Source organism: Juglans microcarpa x Juglans regia, chromosome 4S (genome assembly GCF_004785595.1).
Source record: "Juglans microcarpa x Juglans regia isolate MS1-56 chromosome 4S, Jm3101_v1.0, whole genome shotgun sequence".
In the NCBI taxonomy this organism is placed as follows: domain Eukaryota; kingdom Viridiplantae; phylum Streptophyta; class Magnoliopsida; order Fagales; family Juglandaceae; genus Juglans; species Juglans microcarpa x Juglans regia.
In genome coordinates, this window is record NC_054601.1 from 17,511,337 (window position 1) to 17,524,838 (window position 13,502).

Here is a 13,502-nt window from a genome sequence, read left to right on the forward strand (position 1 = left end):
CGAACCTTCAAAATTTTCCAATCCATTCCTTCCATCTATCAGTAGTGTTAAATCTAACGGAAATTCACTACAAAGATGTAATTTTTATTTAATTTATTATCATTGACCATATAAAATACAAAATAAAATATGCTATCAATAAATAATAAATTATTAATTATTAACCATATATAAAATTATTTTATACCTAAGTTGCAAGCAAGTATGAACAATCTACGTATACAATGAAATTATTTGATATTCATTAACCATATATAAAATTAATAAAAAAAATTATTTAATGATTTATGATTTATTATTAATTGATAACACATATTATTTTATATTTTACGTGGTCAATGATAATAAATTAGATGAAAATTACATCTTCACAGTGAATGTTATACACATGAGCAGCACGTGCAATGAATTTCCATTAGATTTAACACTGATGGTAGACGGAAGGGAAAATTAAGAAGTTTTAAAAGTTCGGGGGTCTACTTGATACAATTATTAGTTTTGAAAACATATTGTGAATTGAGTGAAAATTTGAAGGAACAAAGTGTAATTAACTCAAACTAAAATTTGGCCACAAAAGCCATCTTGACTATTCTATATAATCTATTTTCTATTAAATAGAGGTAAAGGTGGCAATTGTATCATTTGGATTCTTGTCGAATTATTTGAGTTTGGGTCTTGAAAGTTTAAATCCTAAACAAACTCGAATAACTAAATATTCATACTCGTACAATTATATTTCAATAAATCTATTTAAAAACACAATTATCGTATGGTTTAAATTATTAATATGCATGGATAAGAGATCTAGTTTCTCCATTAATACTTATTAATTAATAAAAAAAATAAAAATTGACAACAAAGTATAATTTTTTTATTTGAATTTTTATGGTGTCCAATGGATTTATATTTTTTTTTAACTTACCAAACATGACCTTGATTTTTTTTTTTCATTTTCCATGTATGAGATGAGGAGTGTTAATGTCGTGCTTCGCGGGCCTGGGCAAATCCATGCAGGTAGTGCCGTGATGTGAATTTTTCAGAGCCCCCGATAGTGTTCAGGTGCGGCTATATGGTGAAGGTTCGTACGTCTATGACGGTGAATAGAAAATAAGTGCTGTAAAAGTAAAAAAAGATGACACTAAGATTTACGTAGTTCAGCAATATGCCTACGTCCACGGGGGTTTGGGAAGGGGAAGTCTCTGATACAATATATCTGTTTACAATCACTCATGGATCCTCATATCTCACTGTATAGAGAATGTTGGAGCTCTTCCTATCTGTCAAAAATCCCTCTTTGGTCGTCCGTCTCTTCCTCATCGTTCTCTCTATTTCATTAGTTCAAAAGTCTCTTTCTGTTGTCTGGGCATCCCTTTTTATAGGTTTGCTTGACCTCCCCTACCATACATGTTTACCTACCTTGAGTTGGCAAATCTCCCTTGCATGAACCATTTGTCTTCTTCCCTTGATCCTCTGACACTGTATAGCCTCTCATATCCCTCTTGTCCCCTGCCTCCCTCTGACATTTGCAGCACTCATCTCTCTTTCTTGTCCTTTCTTATCTCTTCCTATGGGTGGATAGCGGGCCCCCCATCCGCCCCACCCCATGTGGGCGGGACAAATCCCCTGTGCCCCAGATGCGGGGGGCTAGTGGCCCCGCCTGCATCTGGCTCCCCAAGCAGGGGCAGGATGAGGGTGTCCCCCACCCCTCCCCTGCATATAGAAGGGGAAAACCCCCCCTTCACTTTTCTGTTCTCGAATCTTCTACCTCTTCTGAGTCTTCTCTGTTGATCTCTCTCCCAGACTAATTGCACCTACGCTAAGACATCATAGCCTTCGTCCCTCTTCTCTCTCAATTTCTCTCCCACAGTTTTATGATATCCTTATGATTTCGTAAGGTTCCGACAGAAGGGATGAAGAAGAAAGACAAGGACTTCGGATTTGAGAAGAGGCTTCTGGACTCTGGAGGATCTGTTAAAGTGTGTGTGTGTTGCGAAGTGATGAAGTTTGAAGAAGAAGGGGTCCAAAGGATACGACGTCATGGAGCAATCTGTACCTTGGTCAAAGCTATCGTTTATGTTAGGGTGATGCGCACCGTTTCGTGTTGAGCTACTACGCACCATGTCATCACTTTCCCTTGATACAAACAACTACCAACAACCAGGTTCGTTTGCAGTCTCTCTTTCAATTGGAAGGGCTACCTTCTACTATGATCATCTTCATATTCTTGGAACTTTTGTTTTGCTTGTGGTGTTGTTTCTTCCATATGACACCAAGTATATGTCTGCGAGCTCCACAAAGGGCAGAGTAGTTGGGGAGGGGAGGGGAGGGGCGAGGGGGCGAACAAATAGAGGTCCACCCCCGCACCTCGTGCAGCAGACGGGGTACCCCGCCCCTGCATCAGCGGGGGCAAATTACTGAGAAAAATTCACTACCCCCGCCCATGTGGGGGCGAGGGACGGGGAAGGGGTGGCCCCGCCTCGTAGAGGGTGGGTAGCACTCCTATCTCTTCCTAGTCTCCCTTTTTGTCCTTAGTGAGGGCTTGGTGGGCTGGGTCCAATTTATGGGCTATGAGTATTTTTTCCCCTTCACAGAACTCCGCTAATTTTTAGCATCATTTTGGGGCTGGAAGTTATAAAGAAAATTTTATCGTGTTCTTCTTTCCTCAGTTTTTGTTTTTGCTCCTATTTTCTTAGTTTCTTTTCGCTCCGTTATTTCCTCAGGTTTTGTTTCTGCTCCTATTTCCTCAGTTTCTTCTCGCTCATCTATTTACTTAGGTTTTGTTTCTACTTCTATTTCCTCAATTTTTGTTTCTGCTCCTATTTCCTTAGTTTCTTTTCATTCCTATTTCCTCGGTTTCTTCTTGCTTATCTATTTCCTTAGGCTCTTTTCGTTCCTATTTCCTTAGGTTTTGTTTCTGCTCATATTTCCTCAGTTTCTTTTTGCTCCTATTTCTTCAATTTCTTTTCGCTCCTATTTTCTCAAATGGACTCGACCGCATAAGGCGCTAGCATGGAGCTCGCGAGAGTCTAGTGACTCAGTTTTATTGATGGAGATTCTGTTGATGAAAATTCCGTTGACGAGATTCTATTTCATGGAAATTTCATTTTATGGAGATTCTATTTGATGACGATTCCGTTGATGGAGATTTTGTCACTGTCAATGCATCAATAACTTTGCACGAAGCTCGGCAAGTCATTTAAACTGCGTTGAGAATAGCTGTTAGCAGGTCAGAGCTCATGGCTCGATTCCTGTGCTTTATACTTCGTGGATTGGCCATTATAGGTTGGCAGAGCCGAGAGCCCTGCTCCCCTCACCAATGCATCGTTTCGCATCCTTGCACAAAGCTTGACAAGTCATTTAGACTGCATTGAGATTAACTATTAGCAGGTCAAAGCTCATGGCTTGGTTCCTATGCTTTATACTTCGTGGCCGATCTAGAGATCGGGCTTGTTTCTGGTAGGTCGGGCGGTTCTTGAGCTTTAGCTCCTGGCATCTCGTTCCAATGATAAAAATAACTTTGTTAGTAGAAACATAATTTCACATGAATTTTTTGAGTAACGAACTTGGAATTGTTGATTAGTCAAGGAGTGTCCATGCTTGCCTGCGAGCAAAGCCGAGCAGGATACTCGAGCCAAGCAGGATACCTGAGCCGAGCAGAAAACCCGAGCAGAGCAGAAATACCGATCCGAGTAGAACATCCCAAGTAAACCGAGCCGAGAAGGAAAACGAACTGAGCAGAGAAACCAAATCGAGTAGAGAAACCGCACCATGTGGCGTAGTTGTTCACTGTCCGAGCTCACCAATGGTGTCCAAATTTCATGCAGATGGAAATGCAAGTTTGTTCCATGAAGAGTTGAGAGTTTTGAGCAGATGAGGGTATGTCCCTAAGGAGGGTTCTCGTGATAGTGACTCTCCAGTAACAGTTCTTCTATATACAATCGTTAGATATAACTGGCGTGCAGTCCTCCATGCCACGTCAGACGCATATTATTATTTTTTTGTTTAAAAACGCTTGTTGCAAGCGCCTAATGCAAACAGCGTGCAAACGGGGCTGACGTGGAAACCACTCATCCCAAACCCCCGAATTTGAAATACTACCTGGCTGTGAGAGAGAGCTGATGAGAGAGAGACCGAGCTGATGAGAGAGAAAGATCTAGCTGATGAGAGAGAAAGACCAAGCTGAAGAGAGAGAGAGCTGATGAGAGAGAGACCGAGTTGATGAGAGAGAGAGACGACCCAAACGACCCGAGGAGCGAGAGATAGAGAGAGTTGATGAGAGAAAGAGAGGGTTGGTGAGAGAAAACATGTGCATTTAGAGAAAGGAAAAAATAATAATATGCGTCTAACGTGGCATAGACGATTGTACGTCGGTTGTATCTAACGACTGTATATAGAAGAACTGTTATTTTTTCCTTTCTCTAAACGCACATGTTCTCTTTCATTAGCTCTCTCTCATCAGCGCTATCTTTCTCTCTCATCAACTCTCTCTATCTCTCGCTCCTCGAGTCGTCTCTCTCTCATTAGCTCTCTCTCATCAACTCGGTCTTTCTCTTTCATCAGCTCTCTTTCTCTCTCATCATCTCTCTCTCATCAGCTCTCTCTCATCAGCTCTCTCTCATAGCTAGGTAGTATTTCGAATTCGGGAGGTTTGGGATGAGTGGATTCCACGTCAGCCCCTTTTGCATGGCGTTTGCACCAGGCATTTACAACAAGCCTTTTTCCTCTGGTAAACTGTTTCCAAGTTGGTGACTCCCGAGCATGAGCAGGTTTAGATCTTACTTTCCTGACTTGGTTGTTTTCGTTGTTTTAATGCTTCCGAGGTGGTGGTTTCTGTTGTTTAACCTTCCCAAGCTGGTGCTTCCCGTGTATATAGTGCATGTCTTTTGTGCAATGATATGTATACTCCCGTGTGGTGATTTCCGAATAATAGTTTTCCATGAGGGTGTGTTTTGAGCAGGCCGTCTAGTGTTTTTCAAGCAGTTGTTTCCGAGCTACTAACTTCCGAGCAGGTGGTGTCGGAGCTAGAGACTGAGCTAGAGACCAAGCTTGGTCACAGTGCCACCGTAGAACCCCCGTGTACACAACGGGGTGCACACAGGGTGGGTAGACAAGGGCCCCCGTCGGCATTTCAAGTAGCGGCTGAGAAAGTGCCGACTGTTCACATACTGACCGCCGACGAGACAACCGTGCTCATGATTGGACACCGACAATTTTTTGTTTGTGTGCACAGCACCATGTGCTTGGGTGCATGACAAATAGCCACTGTGGGCTAGTCATAGGTATTGGAGACAACACCGATGAGGTCAGAAGTTGCCGGCAGACCAAGAGGACCTCTGTCGGTACCTCTTCCATCCGCAGCACGGCTGGGCCATGCGTTGGTTTTTGGTGCTACTGGATGTGGTTCGTGCGGAACCACGTTGGAGGGAGTGGGCGGTCATTGACCAGCCCAGAGGAGATAGACAGTCCCAGCGCACCTCATGGCTAGGCCACGGCATGGTCTCCGTGCATGCGCACGATGTGGTGCGCATGGGACGGTGCCACTGTTGACGACCCCCCTGGTGGGGGCCGTGGTTCTGTAGCCAGAGCCCACTGGCGGTCCAAGAGATAACCACTAATAGGTGACTGGGCTCGCGGCTTGGTGCCGTGAGCTCCAGGCGCATAGGAGGCTGGGCCCCATGCATTGTGCGAGTGCAAAGGGGCCTTGCATTCGGGTACTGTTTATGCATGCATGATGACGTGCATGTATGCACGTTGAACGTGCATGCTCATGCACAGTGCACTTAAGTGCATAGTGTTTTATCTGAATACTGTGCAGGCCAGAGGAGTGTTTGTGTGTTTACTGTAGGCAATATTCCACTTGTAATGTCCAATCAGTGTGATCTTTACGCATTCGGTCTTTATCAAGTGCTTTAATCATTGTGCAGTTCATTAGAATGAACTGAATGTAATGGAGCTCAGCTTTCCACTTGGGCGTGTAAAGATATACTTGTCCTTTTTTTATAAATATAAAAATTCAAGAAAGCTAAGAATACTTATCTGGATGAAGCTCCCTTCTTTATTCGAAATTTATTCAGTGCACCAAAGAATCATCCTTCTTCTGTGTTTTCGTAGACTGTTCATCAGCTCTTCCTTCCATCCCTTCAGTTTGTTCTTCTCCACAACGCAAGCTCTGAGAGTGTGTTGTTGCCGGCCTACGAATGACACGCTAGCTATGGGACAATATAGATCCCACAGAAGGCGCCACTATTGATATCGTGTTTCGCGGGCCTTGCCAAATCCACGCAGGTAGTGTCGCGATGTGAATTTTTTGAAGCCCACGACAGTGTTCCAGTGCGGCTGTATGGTGACGGTTCGTACGTATATGGAGGTGAATGGAAATAAGTGTTGTGAAAGTAAAAAGAGATGACACCAAGATTTACGTGGTTCGGCAATATGCTTCCGTCCACAGGGGTTTAGGGAGGGAAGTCTCCAATATAATATATCTGTTTACAATCACTTATGGATCCTCATATCTCACTGTATAGAGAAGGTTGGAGCTCTTCCTATCTGTAAAAAATCCCTCTTTATCCATTCATCTCTTCCTCGTCATTCTCTCTATTTCATTAGTTCAAAAGTCTCTTTCTATATTGTCTGGACATCCTCTTTCAAAAGTCTCTCTTGCTTGAACCCTTTGCCTTCTCTCCCCTAATCCTCTGACACTTTATAGCCTCTCATTCCCCTCTTGTCCCCTACCTCCCTTTGACATTTGCAGCCCTCATATTTTTTTCTTGTCCCTTCTTATCTCTTTCTAGTCTTCCTTTTTGTTCTTAGTGAGGGCTTTGTGGATTTGGCCCAATTTATGGGCTATGGGAATTTTTTCCTCTTCACAAGGAGTATTTAACATTAAAATTGACAAAAAAGTATAAGTCTTCATCTTATCACTTCTCTTCTTATTCACACCTTTTTATGTGACAAAATTTAAGTAGTTTCATTTATTAGCTACTTAAATAGCAGGTGCTTACAATATGATACGTCAACAAGTGTGATTGAGGATTAAAAAGTTTGAAACCCAAAAAAAAGAAGCATTTTTCGAAGAAGAATGATCTTTTATTGTTTATTGCATCTCGTAATATTTACTAAAAAGCCAAAATGAATAGTCAATTCATAAACGTTTTTTTTCTTAAATTTAATTTTGCAAAAAGTGACAAATGAATAGGAATACCAAGAATTGGGGGAGCTAGAGTGGGTAAAACAATACTCATTATGGAATTGATCAACAACATTGCCAAAGCTTGTAAAATATGTGAATCAGAAACAGAGAATTAGAGCTTTGAGAAAGAATTCTTGGAGAAAATCAATGTGATTTCTCATTGAAATTGTATTGAATTGCTTAAATTAAAATGTTGTACATCACTACTATTTATATACACGAATTGGCAATGTAAGCCATCTGACTTTAACTAACTTTAACTAATTTAACTGTCATATAACAACTTTCTCATCTTCTGAGTTTGGCTTCACGTGACTTTAACTCTAATGCTTTAATTTGCTCTTGTATATTCCAACACCCCCCCCCCCCTTCAAGAGCGGAATGGATATTGATCATTCCCATCTTACGGATCAAATGATGAAAATTTAAAGAGCCAAGTGGTTTAGTCAGTATGTCTGCCAGTTGATATTTAGAAGGGATATGAATGATTTTGATCAGTCCTTCTTGCAATTTTTCTTGAACCAGATGGCAATCTAGCTGGATGTGTTTTGTCCTTTCATGTTGAATAGGATTTGATGCAATCTCAGAAGCTGGTTTGCTGTCAGTATAGAGCAAAACAGCTTGTGGATAGGGAATGTGCAAGTCAACCAGTAGATAGATTAACCATTGAAGTTCACATGTGGTAGAGGCTAGAGCTCTATATTCAGACTCAGCTGAGGATCGACTAGCAGTTGGTTGTTTCTTTGACTTCCATGAGATGAGAGAGTTTCCAATAAAAATTGTGAAGCCAGTGATACTTCTTCTAGTGTCAATACATCCACCCCAGTCACTATCTGAATAGGCTTTTAAGTGAAGAGGAGAATCTGCAGACAAAAAAATGCCCTGACCTGGTGTTGCTTTGATGTACCTAAGGACCCTCTCAGCAGCTTGAAGGTGCTTGGTACTAGGATTAGCCATGAATTGGCTTAATGCTTGAACTAAGTAAGATAGGTCAGGTCTTGTTATAGTAAGGTACAATAGACGACCAACACGTCTTCTATATAATGCAGGATCTGATAGAGGAGCAAATGAATCATTAGCACTAAGCTTTAAGGTAGATTCCATAGGAAAAGCTACAGGTTTGCATCCTGAAAATCCACTGTCTTGCAAGATGTCCAGAGCATACTTGCGTTGGCACAAAGAAATGCCTTTGGTTGATTTGGCCACTTCAATCCCCAAAAAATATTTCAGTTTCCCCAAATATTTTATTGTAAAAGAGTCACGCAAAAACTGTTTAACAGTGGCTATTTCATCAAGATTATCAGATGCTATGATGACATCATCAACATAGATCAAAAGTGCCACAAAACTGGTTAAATTGTGTCTGGTGAATAAAGAGGAATCAGACTTTGCTTGTGTGAAACCAAACTGAAGCAAGAAGGATGACAGCTTAGAAAACCACTGTCTTAAGGCCTGTTTGAGACCATATAGACTCTTTTTGAGTTTGCAAACTCTAGGATCAGTTGGTGAGGAGTACTCCGGTGGCAACTGCATGTATACCTCTTCATTCAAGTCTCTATGGAGGAAAGCATTGTTTACATCAAGTTGATGTAAATGCCAATGCTTAATGGTAGCAATTGATAATAAAGTGCGTACTGTTGTCATCTTAGCCACTGGGGAGAATGTATCAAAAAGATCAAGGCCTTCTTGTTGAGTGTACCCATTTGCCACCAATCTAGCCTTGTATCTTTCAATTGTGCCATCAACTTTGTATTTAACATGATAAACCCACTTACATCCTATTCCAGTCTTATTTGGAGGTAGAATTGTAAGTTCCCGAGTTTTATTTAATTCAAGAGCTTTAATCTCATATGACATGGCAGTTTGCCATTGAGGATGTGAGCTAGCTTGTTTGAAAGTCTTAGGTTCGAAAGTAGAAGAAAAAGCTCTATGTTTAGGAGACAACTTGGTAGTGGAAAGAAAATGTGCAATAGAATATGGCTTACCAGGAGAAGGAAGACAGCAATTGAAAAATGTCTGAGATGTTGAAGCAGACTTGACCATATTACCACAATAAAAATTCTGCAAATATGGAGGAGGATTTCTTACTCTCTCAGATCTTCTAGTATTTATAGGTTCATGGTTAATTTGGGAAATGAGAGGTGCTGTAATTTCAGGAGATGAATTGGAAGGTGTTGTAATTTGAGAAGGTATGTAATCTGATTCCTGAATTTCAGGTGTTGCAATTTGAGATAAGGGTGAGATAAGAGGTACTGTTGTTTCAAAAGATAAAATGGGAGGTACTGTAATATCAGAAGTGAAATGGAAGGTACTGAGAAGTCATATAGTGAAGGAAAATCAGGAAATACAAAAGGTATGTGATTGGTGTTTGGTATGGAAGGAAAGACAGATTCTTGAAATGTAACATTTCTAGAAACAAAAATTTTTAAGAGTAAGAAGATCAAGCACCATATATCCTTTGGTATTAGGTGGATAACCAAGGAACAAACATTTTGAGGCTCTAGGTTGAAATTTTTCCCGATTGTTTTGGATAGTGCTAGCAAAGCACAAGCAACCAAAAACTTTGAGATAGTTGTATGCAATTGGTTTTTGAAAAAGAAGGGCATAAAGTGTATTGTTTTCTAGCATAGGTGAGAGAATTCGATTAATGAGATGTGTGGCAGTTAACACACACTCACTCCAATATGATAAAGGTAATTTTGATTGAAAAAGGAGAGCTATAGCTACATTTAACAAGTGCTGGTGTTTTCTTTCAACTCTGCCATTTTGCTCAGGAGTTTCTACACAAGATAGTTGATGAATCATGCCATATTTTTTATAAAGAGTAGGCATGTTGAATTCTTGGCCATTATCTGTTCTAAGTGTTTGGATTTGGGTATTAAATTGAGTTTGAACATAAGCAATGAAGTTGATAAGTAAGGATCTAGCTTCTGATTTTGTTTTCATCAGATAAAGCCAAGTGAAACATGTATGGTCATCTACAATTGTAAGAAAGAATCTGTAACCAAAATAAGAAATGGTTGAGAATGGACCCCAAATGTCACAATGCACTAATTGGAAAGCTTTATTTGCATTGTTTTGTGATGCAAGAAAAGATAGTTTCTTTTGTTGAGCTAGAGGACAAATCTCACAAACAAGCTTGTGAGATGATTTTATAGACGGATCAATGGAACTAATGATTTTCAATCTGGCAGGAGAAAGATGTCCCAACCGAGAATGCCATATGTCAGGACTGATGGTAGATGTGTTGGCCAAAAAAGAGTTGTTTGAGTCAGGTAATCCCTTCTGTGTGTTAGCAGGAAAATTAATGAAGTGGTATAGGCCAGCTCTAACTTCAACAAGCCCAATCATCTTCCATTTGTTGAGATCCTGCAAGACACATTTAGATTGAAAAAGAAACAAAGCAATAGAGTTTTCTTTAGTCAATCTTGAAGCAGAGATAAGATTGATATGAAAAAGAAGGGATGTAGAGAGCATTATGTAGCACCAAATCAGAAGAGAATTTGACAGTCCCTGTAAAACTAATAGGAATAGATTGACCATTTGGTAATTGGACTGAAGAGGGTTTGGTGGGTATTTTTATTGAAGTGAAAAAATGAGGAGAACAGATCATATGATCTGTTGCTCCAGTATCAAGTATCCAAGGAGAATTATTGTTCAAAGAATCAGCAGCCAAGCATGAGGTGAAGTGATTACCTGATGTGGAGGCAGTATTAACTGCATGATTAGGATTAATAGGTTAAGTAGACAAGCTATCAGCAAGAGTGATCAGATTCTGTATTTGCTCTTGAGAAAAAGGTATGTTTGGGATGTTTGAGTTTTGCTCCAAAGAAGATGCACTGTTTGCATTGGGCAATCGTGTTGAATTGAATCTTTTTCCTCAAGGGCCTTTCCACCCTGGTGGATAATCTATGATCTGAAAACACTTGTCTGCAAGGTGTCCAGAGAATCCACAATGGGAACAAGTAACATCAGGTTTTCCTTTGAGTTTACTGAACTTAAAGGCATTGGAAAAAATCTGTCTGGGTGGTTGTGCAGTAGCCATAGCATGAGAATCAAGAGGAAGCCCTACTGCATTTGTTAAAGATCTTTGACTTTCTTCTTGCGACAACAAAGAAAAGACCTTCCCCATTGATGGTAAAGGAGAAAGAAGTAGTTGACTTCGAATGGCTGAATAAGAGTCATGCAAACCAACCAAGAACTTCATCACAGAGTCAGCTTGTTGGCGATCAGCAAGATTCTTTAAGATGGCACAAGTACAAGTATTCATGATTCCACAAGTACATTTAGGAAGGGGGCGATAGCTAATGTATTCATCCCATAAAGTTTTGAAATCACTAAAATATTCAGTGATTGAGTTTGAACCTTGAGAAATAGAGCTTAAAGATTTCTCTAATGTAAAAACTCGTGGGCCATCACTTCGAAGGTACCTAACCTTTAGTTCATCCCAAATATCAAAAGCAGTATTGAAATAGAGAAGACTTCCCCGAATCTCTTTTGCAATTGAATTCATCAACCAAGATAAAACATGGTTGTTTGCTCGCAGCCAAGCAACTTGAAGTTTAGTGTTGTCAGGACTGGGTTGAGGCAGACTTTCATCAACAAAGGCAAGCTTGTTCTTTATAGTAAGAGCAATCGAGATCAATCTACTCCAAGCAACATAATTCACACCATTGAAAATTTCAGAAACAAGAAGAGCTCTAGGGTTGTCACTGGGATGCAGATAGTAAGGGCTTGATGAATCATCAGATGGATTCATTGAAGATGAACCAGAAGATTTTACCATATTGACAGAAGATTCCATATTGGCAGGAGATTCTATTGTAGGAAAAAATAGCAAAAAAGATAAAGAAAGGTAAAGAAGGATCAAGAAAGCAGCGGAAGTTTGATATTCAATGATACCATGTAAAATATGTGAATCAGAAACAGAGAACTAGAGCTTTGAGAAAGAATTCTTGGAGAAAATCAATGTGATTTCTCATTGAAATTGTATTGAATTGCTTGAATTAAAATGTTGTACATCACTACTATTTATATACACGAATTGGCAATGTAAGCCATCTGACTTTAATTAACTTTAACTAATTTAACTGTCATATAACAACTTTCTCATCTTCTGAGTTTGGCTTCACGTGACTTTAACTCTAATGCTTTAATTTGCTCTTGTATATTCCAACACTCATGGGGTGTTTCCGTATTTAGCGGAGTAGGTGAACGTACTTGTGAAGGAAATGATCTTTACATAGAAATGAAATAGCAAAGAATGTATTGGAATAAAAGAAATAAATAAAAAGGTTTATTGATGGTCATATAAATTAATCGACGAATTGGAACAACATGAAATAGTAACTAAGGAAAGTGGGGCAAAGGATTATCAAATTAATTCACGAAAATCCAAACGTGTCGTAATTTTTATTAATAGTCTGGAGAACACTATTATTTCGACTCGACGAATATGATAGATGGACTAGGTAGCTTTCTATTATTGGATGCCGCCGTTCTTGGTTGATTGACTTGACTTCTTTGATGCCAAAAAGTGGATCAAAACTAGATTTCAAAATCTCATAATTAATAGTTAAATAAAAATGAGAAGGTTTTATAAAGATCGTCTTTTTGGCTTAAAGACGGATTCCGCCTGTGGAGTTCAATCAGAACGATCATACTTTTGAAAATCCCTTCTTTTTCTCTTAAATGGATTTTCCAATCAGAACGAAAAGGTTTTAGAAACAACATATTTTGATCCTAAAAAGAGCTCTTTACCCTATACACAACGTCAAGTGAGTCCTCTAATCTTTTTTTTTTCTTTTTTTCTTTTTTTTTTTATTGCAGACAGTTGGAGAAAGCCTGGGCAAGTTTAAGGAAAGTGGAAATGGAAGCAGATCAGTCTTGAGTGAATGGATACTCTGATATAGAACGAGAAAAATTGAATTTGATTAATTCAACTTATAAAACTTTGGAACAATTAGAAATTTACAAAAATGAAACCATTCATTTTGAACAACAAATAGTTAGTCCTACTCTAGGCATTATTTTTTTTTTTTTGAAAAAAAAATAATAATTAAGAAATGCTCATGGTAACCATTCGAGTAGATGAAATTAGAAATATTATTTGTGAACGTATGAGCAATATAATAGAGAAGTAAATGTTGTAAATACCGATAATGTACTTCAAGTAGGCGACGACATTGCCCGTATTTATGGTCTTGATGAAGTAATGGCGGGTGAATTAGTAGAATTTGAAGAGGGTACAATAGGCATTGCTTTGAATTTGGAATCAAACAATGTTGGTGTTGTATTAATGGGTGACGGTTTG

The 13,502-nt window shown here is 39.4% G+C and overlaps 1 long non-coding RNA gene across 1 annotated transcript in view; it reads right to left on the reverse strand.

Moving 5' to 3' along the window:
* Nucleotides 1-13,502, reverse strand: part of LOC121262588 — a 31,738-nt gene that overhangs the window by 16,162 nt on the left and 2,074 nt on the right. The window lies entirely within an intron of this gene.